This window comes from Labrus mixtus, chromosome 24 (assembly GCF_963584025.1).
Source record: "Labrus mixtus chromosome 24, fLabMix1.1, whole genome shotgun sequence".
Lineage (NCBI taxonomy): Eukaryota > Metazoa > Chordata > Actinopteri > Labriformes > Labridae > Labrus > Labrus mixtus.
In genome coordinates, this window is record NC_083635.1 from 3,799,931 (window position 1) to 3,809,753 (window position 9,823).

General features: G+C 43.5%; 1 long non-coding RNA gene across 1 annotated transcript; it reads right to left on the bottom strand.

The window, feature by feature from the left end:
* Positions 1-7,613: 7,613 nt before the first annotated feature.
* LOC132959642 (uncharacterized) lies at positions 7,614-8,568 on the bottom strand. The gene is made up of 2 exons (XR_009667054.1): positions 8,235-8,568; positions 7,614-7,746 (listed from the first exon to the last, which is right to left on the bottom strand). It is a non-coding gene; the product is annotated as an uncharacterized LOC132959642 (long non-coding RNA).
* Positions 8,569-9,823: the final 1,255 nt, after the last annotated feature.

Sequence of the window (9,823 nt, forward strand, 5' to 3'; positions counted from 1 at the left end):
TATTAGTGATGAGATGATTGATGATAGGATTTCTAAATCTCTTTGGCATCGCAGAAAAATTGCATTTGCCTCAGAGTGTCTGCCCGTCTGCTGCGCTGAGGGCCCGCCCCGGGGGAACTCATCGCTGCAGAGGGGGTCAGTGAAAACTGGGCCAAATCAAAGTGATTAAGGACCTGCAAATCAATACCGCCTTTATATTAGATTTACTCACCATCCGCGGATCGCACAGAGTCAGCAGAAAGACGGGAGGAGGCCGAGGCTAAAATGAACCCAGATCCGAGTTAGCGTCGGCAGATTGGGTGTTGGTATAAATCTTTAGACTCGCATCAAGTCTTTGAGGCGTGATGAAATAACAGAATCATCTTTGGATCGGGAGAAGCGAGGGATAAGTTCAGGGCTGCCTTTCAGTTTCTGCTGATCTCCTGGTGTTTTCACGATGAAACGGTTACCCAGAAAGCATCAGTGAGGGATGTTGATGGTGAACTTTGGTACGCCGTGCAACTCAAATTCATCCATCTTATTAATCATGAGCACAGCACCAAGCCACACTGATCTGTGTATTAATGGCTCTAGTTTTAGTCATATTCCACTTTATAAAAACAGAGGAAGGTGAGAGCAGTAGATCCTCACTTACAGACCTGACGACATGTGCAGCCTTTTCACAAGCTGATGGACTAGACTCACACACACCAGGAGAATGTGTATGTCCTAAATGTGTACGTTTCACACACACACACACACACCCTACACTAATCTCAGCGAACACCAATTAGTGAATAAATAGCTTTCTGGTGACAATTAACTGAACTCGTCTTGAAAATGAGCGCCTGAGCTTGCGCACGCACTATGTTGCCACTGCCCCTTATCTCCATGGAGACAACATGTCCCCCCCATCACCCCCAAAACCCCACCACCACCCTCACCCAACCAGTGTTTGTCTCACAGTAAATCTAAATTGGCGAGCGCAGTTAACCCCCTCACCTCCTCCTCAGCCGGCTCCTTAGTGTGTGGATCTCTGCAGCAGACGATGAGAGAGAATTACAATCAATGTGAAGAAGAAAAAAAAAAAGAAAAAGAAGAGCAGTGAAGAGGGAGAAGGGGAGAGGAGGGGGGGGAGGGAAAAGAAAAGGCAGTGGGACGTGTTAGCACACAACCGAGCTGGGGTCATGCAGAAGCCACATGGGTTTTATCTGCAGAAAAGATAAAGTAACCTCATTGGAGGGCTTGTGTTGAATAGTTTTTTTTTTTTTTTAGAGAATGGGGGTTATTTTGGAAGAATTTGGGATGTAATATGGTGTGAGGGAAAGAATGGATGTATATGTTTGTATGTTGGGGGAAAAGGGGGATTGAGAGGTGCTCTGAAGGAACCTTCAATCTGTTTACAGCTCTGATTGGAATTACACAATCAATTACCACCCCCTGCTGTGGCCCAAATGAGCCAGCCCAAAAGACAGGGGAATTGGTTAAATGTTATTGTTGGGAGGCCATTATCCAACAATCGGGGTGGTTAATGCAAGAAAATGACATTCATTAAAAGGCTCGACGGGAGGCTCCCAGGGGCCAGGCTGCAGCTGACCCTCATTCAGAAGCCGGGCTTTGTGGGCCCTCGTCCACTGTGGGGAGGGGAGATCATGTCAAAGGCACAAAACGCTCCTCTTTTGTCGGAGAGTGGCCTTCGCTCGCTCTTTGCAGGCATGTGTGTGTGACAGAGAAAATACCTGTGAATGTTTTAGCGCTGGAGAGAATGTGCGAGGTGTCGGAGTGAGAAAGAAGGGATAATTACATCATTCTGTGAATTAGACGAGTGGGGTGGGGGGGAGTGATTGAGGCCCCCCCTTGCCGATGGATGCACATGTAATCCTGCAGTAATGAGGCAGCAACAGAATCATACTCCACACACACTTAGTCCTATAATGTATATCATCAACGCTACAGCTTGGGAAAAAAAAAAAAATCCCCTTTTGTGAGTGCACTTCCAGGCAGCGACGGTGATATCATCCATCAACGCAGACAGAGCTATCATAAGTCAAAAAGTCAAAAGTAAGTGCAGACATCAGCCCACAGAGAGAAAAAGAGAGAACCGGTCGTGTCATTATTTTTGATACGGGATCCCTGGGAGAGATTATTTTTACAAACTTCCACCAACGCAAAAAGGCTTCCTTCGCCTTGTTCTATTCAGAGAGTGGTAAGATAGGACAGCGGGTCAGCCAGAGGAAGACAGCCATGGCCTTGTTATTTCTGTGCATCCTACAGGAAACAAGACACATTTCATTTATGGGACTAAAGGAAAAAATATGTTCCTTTATGGCAAGAAGGCACACTTTAGCTTGCTTGTACAGTGTGTACTACAGAGCAAAGACAAGTCCCTTCAGGCTGTCTCTGTTTGAGCTTATTCATCGATTGAAGAACAGTGAAAATCAAGGAAATCAAAAAAGTTTAGGACAGTTTTTATTATATTGCACAACGTTGACTACCCAAGCGACCTCAAGCGATCATAGGACTGGATAAAAATGAAGGTTATGAAGTTCGGCAACAGGTAGCCCAGTCAGAAAAGTACAACTTCTAGAGGACGAGTATAAGTGGTGAATTCAAAGAAAGCAAAAATCCATTCACTAGTATAACGTAGTTGCAAAAGCAGGCTTTAGCCTTGATAGAAGTTTGACAGATGATCCCAGACTGTACTTATCAGCAAAAGAGGAAAAAACTGTATGACAGAGGGATACATGATTGGCAGGAGTGGATTGGGTGGTTTGGGAAGGTGTGGGCGACTTGTGGACGGCATGGGGAAAGGTAAAGTATTGGTTTGGGTTCGGGTAATCAGAGGTTGTTGATCGTTGTCATCGTGAAAGGTTGAGATCCTGGAAAGGTTCCTGGAATGCTCTTGAGAGTTTGGGACCGTATCCTTGATTTGGAATCATTTGAGAAAAGACTGATTAAAGCTGATGAATGTGAATATTACTTCCATCTGCCATTTCTTGTTTTCCAAAAGTTGTTTCTTGCAAATTCATGTGTGTCAAAAGTCTGCCGTAGACTGCACAAAGAGACTTCTTTCTGTCATTAGCAAAACAAGCACATATTCCTTCTTAAATGGCCACGCATTGACCTTTCTTCACACCCTTTTCTGCAGTTTGATTCGGAAGCCTATTGTCTATGAGGGCACGAGTCTGACATCCTTTCAGAGCCGATAACTGTTACAGATAACCAAGACGATTGAGGAGCCACAAGAGTGCAGATCCCAGCGGTTGAGGACTGAATCAATTCTGCGCACTTGCCAGGTCTCCGGCTTATTGAACACACAGATTGACCCTCGTAAAAGACGGCTGTTTCTTCAAAGCCGAACACTGACCTCTGACTCTTGACCATCTGTTGGCTCCTTATGAGGAAAAACTGGAGCGTTCAAATGTTCGTTTTGGCAAGAAAACTGCATTTGTGCAGATAGAAGGATCAAATAGGAACCTAATGCAATAATTACAAAGCGATAGAGTAATGTCATTTTCTGGTTGTTGCAGTTGCATGCTGTCTAGTGTGAGCCAGGCTCATCAGAGAGAGGTGAAATAATTATCACAGGCACCTGTTATGGCAAAGAAACAGGTGGAGCTATAGCGTTTTTAATCTCGCATCTCAACGGATATTATCAGGATGTGTACGCGTGTGTGTGTGGGTGTGAATGTGCTCACAAATCTTATCTTTGTGCCAAGATGTTGTGTGTGTTAGGTGCTGAGTTAAGCCTCTGATTGAGAAACAAGCCACAGTAGCAACATGCCTCCCTGTTTCCCCCCAGCATCTGTCTTGAGCAGCATGAGGCCGCCGAGCGTACGGGAGGGGAGGGAGGAAGCCGGGGAGAGGCGGCTTTCCTTCATCTCCGATTCTCCTCTCTCTCTCTACTCTCATTATTTAGAAGGCAACATCGGAGTTTACAAAGACCCACACTCCCTCTCTCGACTCAGTGTGAGTTTTTTGTCTTCCATCATCTGCGAGTCAGCAGCGGGTCATATCACAACACGACGTGCTCTGCTGTGAGTTTAGCACCAGGCGCACCAGCACTTCCTTTGCACAGACACACTTTCTTTGAGACACACTGCGCCGCACCATCAAAATACCAGAGTTAGGGAAGGCAGATAGTGGAACGGAGGTCCTGGATGTTTGGAAAATCTCACTACTACCAACCACTTTGTTTTTCTTGTGAAATGTGGCAATACACAGCAGTGGTAGTGGAGACAAAAGAATTGATTCCCAGTCATACCATTTCGTTTCTAACTCAGTCGAGAGAACAATACAGGTCAGACGAGGGTATTATTTCAGACAGTCAACAACAATACCTTTTCAAGGATAATGACAGACTGCAACCTGTTGATTTCATACCCATTGCTTCACACATGATCTCTATTTAGCTGCAATGATTAGTAATGAAGGTGCAAAATGAAGTGAGCTGGCTGTGAGATGATCAGCTCCATATGCTGGCTGGCTGGGATGCCAATTCATCCAGTTTACCCAGTACAGGGACTGGACGAGTCAGATGTAAGGAATGTTTGACTCTCAATTTTTTTTAATGGTGGAAATTAGTATTGTGGGCCTTTGATTGTATTGTTTTTCTTTATTTACAACTATGAAGTCCTTATGCACCCATTTAATACCTTTTTTCCAAGCTTCTCTCTCGTCTTTGCTGTCAATCATGTTTCTTTCATTTCAAGGAAGATGGTGATCCAACTAGACTAACTTTTTCCGTGGTGCTGTCCCCAAGGGCTCGCTTTTGGTTCAATTGCTGAGGGCTTTGTGAAAATAAAATACTTAGGTACCAACCAAAGTTAACGAGTCTATTTATAGCCTTGGAGTGTAACTGTGTGTGAGGCTGGAGTTTAATGAGTGAAGACGCATTTCATAGCCATTCATCCAGACCAAGAGCGCTAGTCGTGAAGAGAACCTGTTGTATTTTGTGCCAACATTAGGGTTGCTAGTCTATTGGCCTTCAAGTGCCAGCACCTTGCCTCAGGATCCATTTTTAATAAACGACTTGCAGCCCTAATTAGTGCCTCATTTGCATAAAGATGAGCAGGTTGTGGACGTCTCAAGAACACTTCCTCCCAAAATTCAGTCACAAAGTTTGTAGACCAAGAGCTCATAAAGTCACCAGATATGTTCTCACACATCACAAAGTTAAAGGAAAACATTAAAGAGAACATTTTAATACAAAAAAGTATTCTTGTCTCTTCATTGGCTCGGAGGCGGTATCCTCTTTCACCCCTGGCACAGATTTAGCTCGCTGGTTTAGCTGGACTGGGATTCGGTTCAAGATGTGTTTTGACACCGTTGCCATAATTTTGAATTTCAAATCCAAATGAATCTTCTCACTGTCAGGATGCCAGACAACTCTGTTCAAGTAGTTACTTTTCTTTTTCGAATTATTCCAATCAATCTGCCCTCCACTGTTGTCGTGCCCTCTGAGATGAGGCTGAAATGGAGATTTGATTACATTAATGTAAAATTATTACTTCAAACTTTCCTTCTGACTTTTTTTTGGAATTGTACCAAGTAGTATTTAAATGTTAAACGTTAAGAACTCAGAAATCTCTTATCGTACTAGAAATGTAGAATGGGTGCATTAAAACAGGAGTAACTAAACGCAATAATTCGCTGACTATGTTCACCTGCAGGAAAGTCCACCATGCCAACAGGAGGATTGAGAAGCCTTTAAGTCATCACCAACTCGCCGTACACACATTGGAACGCCAAGTCAAAGAGAGAGCCAACTACACACACTTGGTCGTGTCAGGTGAGAGCAGCATGTCATTAACACCAGAGCTGTAACTAGAAAGGGACCAATCGACACCTGTTTCCAACATTATCACGCTCACGCTAAGAGAAATTCCATTTTAGAGTAACAAAAGTGACATTTCATGAGAAATAAAAAAAATATCCAATCTGAGTCAAAACAAACTTGTCTGAGCATGAGACGTCCAAGTAACTCCTGTTGTTTCCTGAAAGGCGACTGTTTGGACTGTTATGTAGCGCTTTCTTCGAGCAAAGCCGGGCCTATATAAAGCAACAATAAGACGGCGACTGTGATGCTTCCAAGCGAGTCATCTCCGGCAGCCAGCCTAGCTATCATTATCTGTTAAAGAGCCTCCGTCCCTATGGATCATCATTACGAGGCGCATTAGAAAATACTTTGATTAAACTCCCCTAATCCAGCGAAGACAGCTGCAGTCCATTCACAGCTGCCTAATCTCCCTGCCGCTAAATACCACCGAGACAATGGGCAACAAATGACAACTTACGTGAGAAAGGCAGGGGGGGGGGGGGGGGGCAGAAATAAAGGAGGGAGAAAACAAAGAAAAAGAGGGAGAGAAAAGGAGGGGAGAGCTGATTCCTCTATCAAAGGCTGGCGGTAAACAGTGGTGATGGCGAGCCGTATCATGCCAGGAGATGGCTGGAGCTTTCTGTGAATATGAAAGGGGATACAGAGAAAGAGAGAGGGAATGTGAGGTGCAGGCTAAAGACTTTAGTGAGGAGGAGGAGGAAAAAGGGGGAGTTGGGGAAAGAGTGATGTTAGGAAGGAGGGAGGGAGGGAGGGGGCGCAAAAGGATGATGGAGTTGCGTCTCCCCTCGGATACGAGATGAAATGTTGCACACGGAGGAGAGATGTCTTTCCCGGTGACTACAAACAGGGCGAGGGGTGCTGATGGGAGCCGCCGCAATCAAGACGAGAGGAGAGAAAGAGAGAGAAATGAAACTACTCCTCAATGGTACAAATCACCGCAGGGAGGTTATCAGGGCCGTCGGCAATCACTATAATGACAACATGGTGTGACATGATAGTTACAGCACTCAAAGAAAATCATTCGCTCGGGCTGGGGAAGAGATAGGCAGGCGGGCAGCTTCATAAATACTGGCCTGGCTCGGAGAGTGAAAGTATAAATGTGTGAGTCCAGTTGTTGTTCAGGGAGCAGGTGAGTGTGTTGTGATTGTGTGGGACAGTGATGATCAGTGAGGAGGCGTCACCGTGAAGATTTGTTTGTTTGGATTGCTTCTTTTCTCTTTCATTCGGTGTTTTTAGCGTCACGTTTTTGCTGCTTGGTGACAATAATCTTTGATAATCTTTTGTACAATCATGATTTTTGGAATGCTAGCAACAACTGTGACCATTGACCTTGGAAAGAAAAAAAAAACAGGTTTATTTTGATGCTCGAGTTAATCTTTCACGTTCTGTTTTTAATCATCAGAGAAGACAAGATTTTCTTTTTATTCTTCTTTTAGAGTGAGCATATGTTTTAATGCATCTGTGACCATTAACCAAGCAAAGCACTAAACACAGAGGGCAACAATCAGACTTTTCACCGTGGCCTAATAAGTCAATCTGATGCTTTTTGAAGTACAGAAAGTTGTCCTTTAGTAAGATCCTAATCAGATGTTCCAAGTACCGTTAAGAAAAACAGCCTCTTACCTGATCTGAGGGTTCATGTCAGCCAAGGATGGTAGGAGAACTTGCAGGTGGAAGGGGGAACGCCTCAAATCCGCTGTGGACAAACAAAAAGTGTCATGGGGTGAGGGACGTCAACTCGGCCTGCTACCATCTCAGTAAAGGTCTGGATCAACATCAGAGGTTGATGAAAACATTGTTTTTGTGATTAACAATTTTTTTTTTTTTTTTTTTTTCAAAACATGACATGACAAAATAGGCATACAATGCCCACCAAACATACAAGAAAATCAAAAAACAATCAAAAAACAAAACAAAGTGTCACCACCCTGCACCCATCTGTCCTTTGTTGTTAATGTACAATAACGGTCCTTGATCTTTAGTGGACATGGCCTTAATAACTGCAGCCATAACATCAGTACCAGTGACAATAATAATAAGCCAACCACATTACTTATAAAACAGGTTTAGTCAGCATTAGTAAAAAATCAAAAGATAAATAAAATAATATCTATCTTTATATTAGCAAATATGCATAACCTTACAAAAGTAGAATCTGCAGGCAGAGAGAAAAAATAAAAATAAGTAAATAAACTGTACTGGTACGCAATTGTCCACAAACACTCAGAATTTGCATCTCTCCACTCACTGTATCACCCATTTCCGGGGCCTTCTAAAGAAGGATATGTATTTGCCCCACTTCCTAGAATACAGATCTAATTTACCAAGTCGTTTATAAGACATTTTTTCAAATGCTGCTACTTTCGCCATTTCTACAACCCATTCTTGTGTTGATGCCACTCCCTCAGTCCTCCACCTCCTGAGAAGAATCTGCCTGCCTATCGTAATGCTAGTTTGGACCCGACTTTTAATGTGTTTATCCCCTCCCGACAGAACTGATCGGTCACCTAGAATAAATAATCTGGGGGTAAAAGGAATTTGGGTCTCTGCAATGTCACATATATTATTATATATCCATGTCCAGAATTGTTGAACTTTGTCACAGGACCACAATACGTGAACTAAGTGACCTTCCTCAGATTTGCATCGCCAACAATTTGATGTGGCCTTTAGTCCCAGTCTATGCACTCTGGAGGGTGTCCATGTAAAAGTGTTGTATAATCTTAAATTGGATGAGGCGTACCCTTGCATCCCTCCAGATCATATCCCATTCCCCGTCATCCAGTGTAAGATTCAGATCCTTCTTCAGAGCTGATAGAGCACCATTACCTAGCGTCTGCATCATCATGGTGTAATAGACAGATGCCTCATGGCCTTTTCCATAACTCGTCAGTAACTTATCCAGGAGCTCTGCAGCTTTGGGAGCTGACGAGCTGGATCCAAAAGACCCCTACGAACAGATGACGGAGTTGCAGATATCTAAAAAAATTGACACCTGGGATTTTTAAATTGTTGCACCAATTCTTCAAAAGATTTTAGGGAACCATTACTATGTAGATCCCCAAAAGTTACCATGCCACTTTCTAGCCATACCTTCCAATGAAGGGGGGATTTACCAATACATCATTTTGGGTTTAGCCAGATACTTGAAGAGATATTTAGAAAGGGGTCAAAACTAAACATCCGAGCTACTTTAGTCCATATTCATCTTAGGTGAGAGATTACTGGGTGTGTTTTTGCTTCTTTACTCAACTTGATAGACAAGGTTTGCGGGGGTGAGAGCAGGGCCAGGACAGATTGTTCAATACAGTACCACGGTGGGGGGGGGGGCCCTCTCAGGAGGAAGAAACCAGTGGGCTAGGTGTCTCAAACTAAAAGCACAGTAATAAAACAACATATTTGGCAGTCCCAATCCTCCTCTATCAGCTGGTCTTTGTAATTTACTACGGTGGAGACGGGCGCGTTTGCCATTCCAAATAAATGTTTTAGTTATCCTGTCAAACCATTTAAAATAATACAGGGGAATTTTCTAAAGCGAGCGAGTGAATAAGATAATTGAGTTTCGGGGACACAATTCATTTTTAAGACATTAACTTTCCCTGCCATAGACAAATTAAGAGTTGCCCATCTTCCAACGTCATCGGAGATTTTATGCAACAATGGATCAACATTAACTTTCACCAAGTCTTTTAACTGTCGGGGAAATCGGATACCTAAGTGCAGGATATTGATGGAAACATTTTCCCAGAGTGAATATATATCCATTGGCACTCTTCTGTCAGCACAATTTTGACTGATGCAAGTCAACATCCAAAGAACCATATCTCCATAACCTCATTAACGCTATTCCTGGAGGGACTCTGTCATGAAAAGTACACACTGAACGTGAAATAATCACCTGGACTCATCGGGTCAGTCTATTTCTTGGAGAGAGCAAATATCATTAAGATTGCATCCACTCTGTGTGTGTGTGAAGCATACAGGGTCATTTCCTGAGCCATGCTG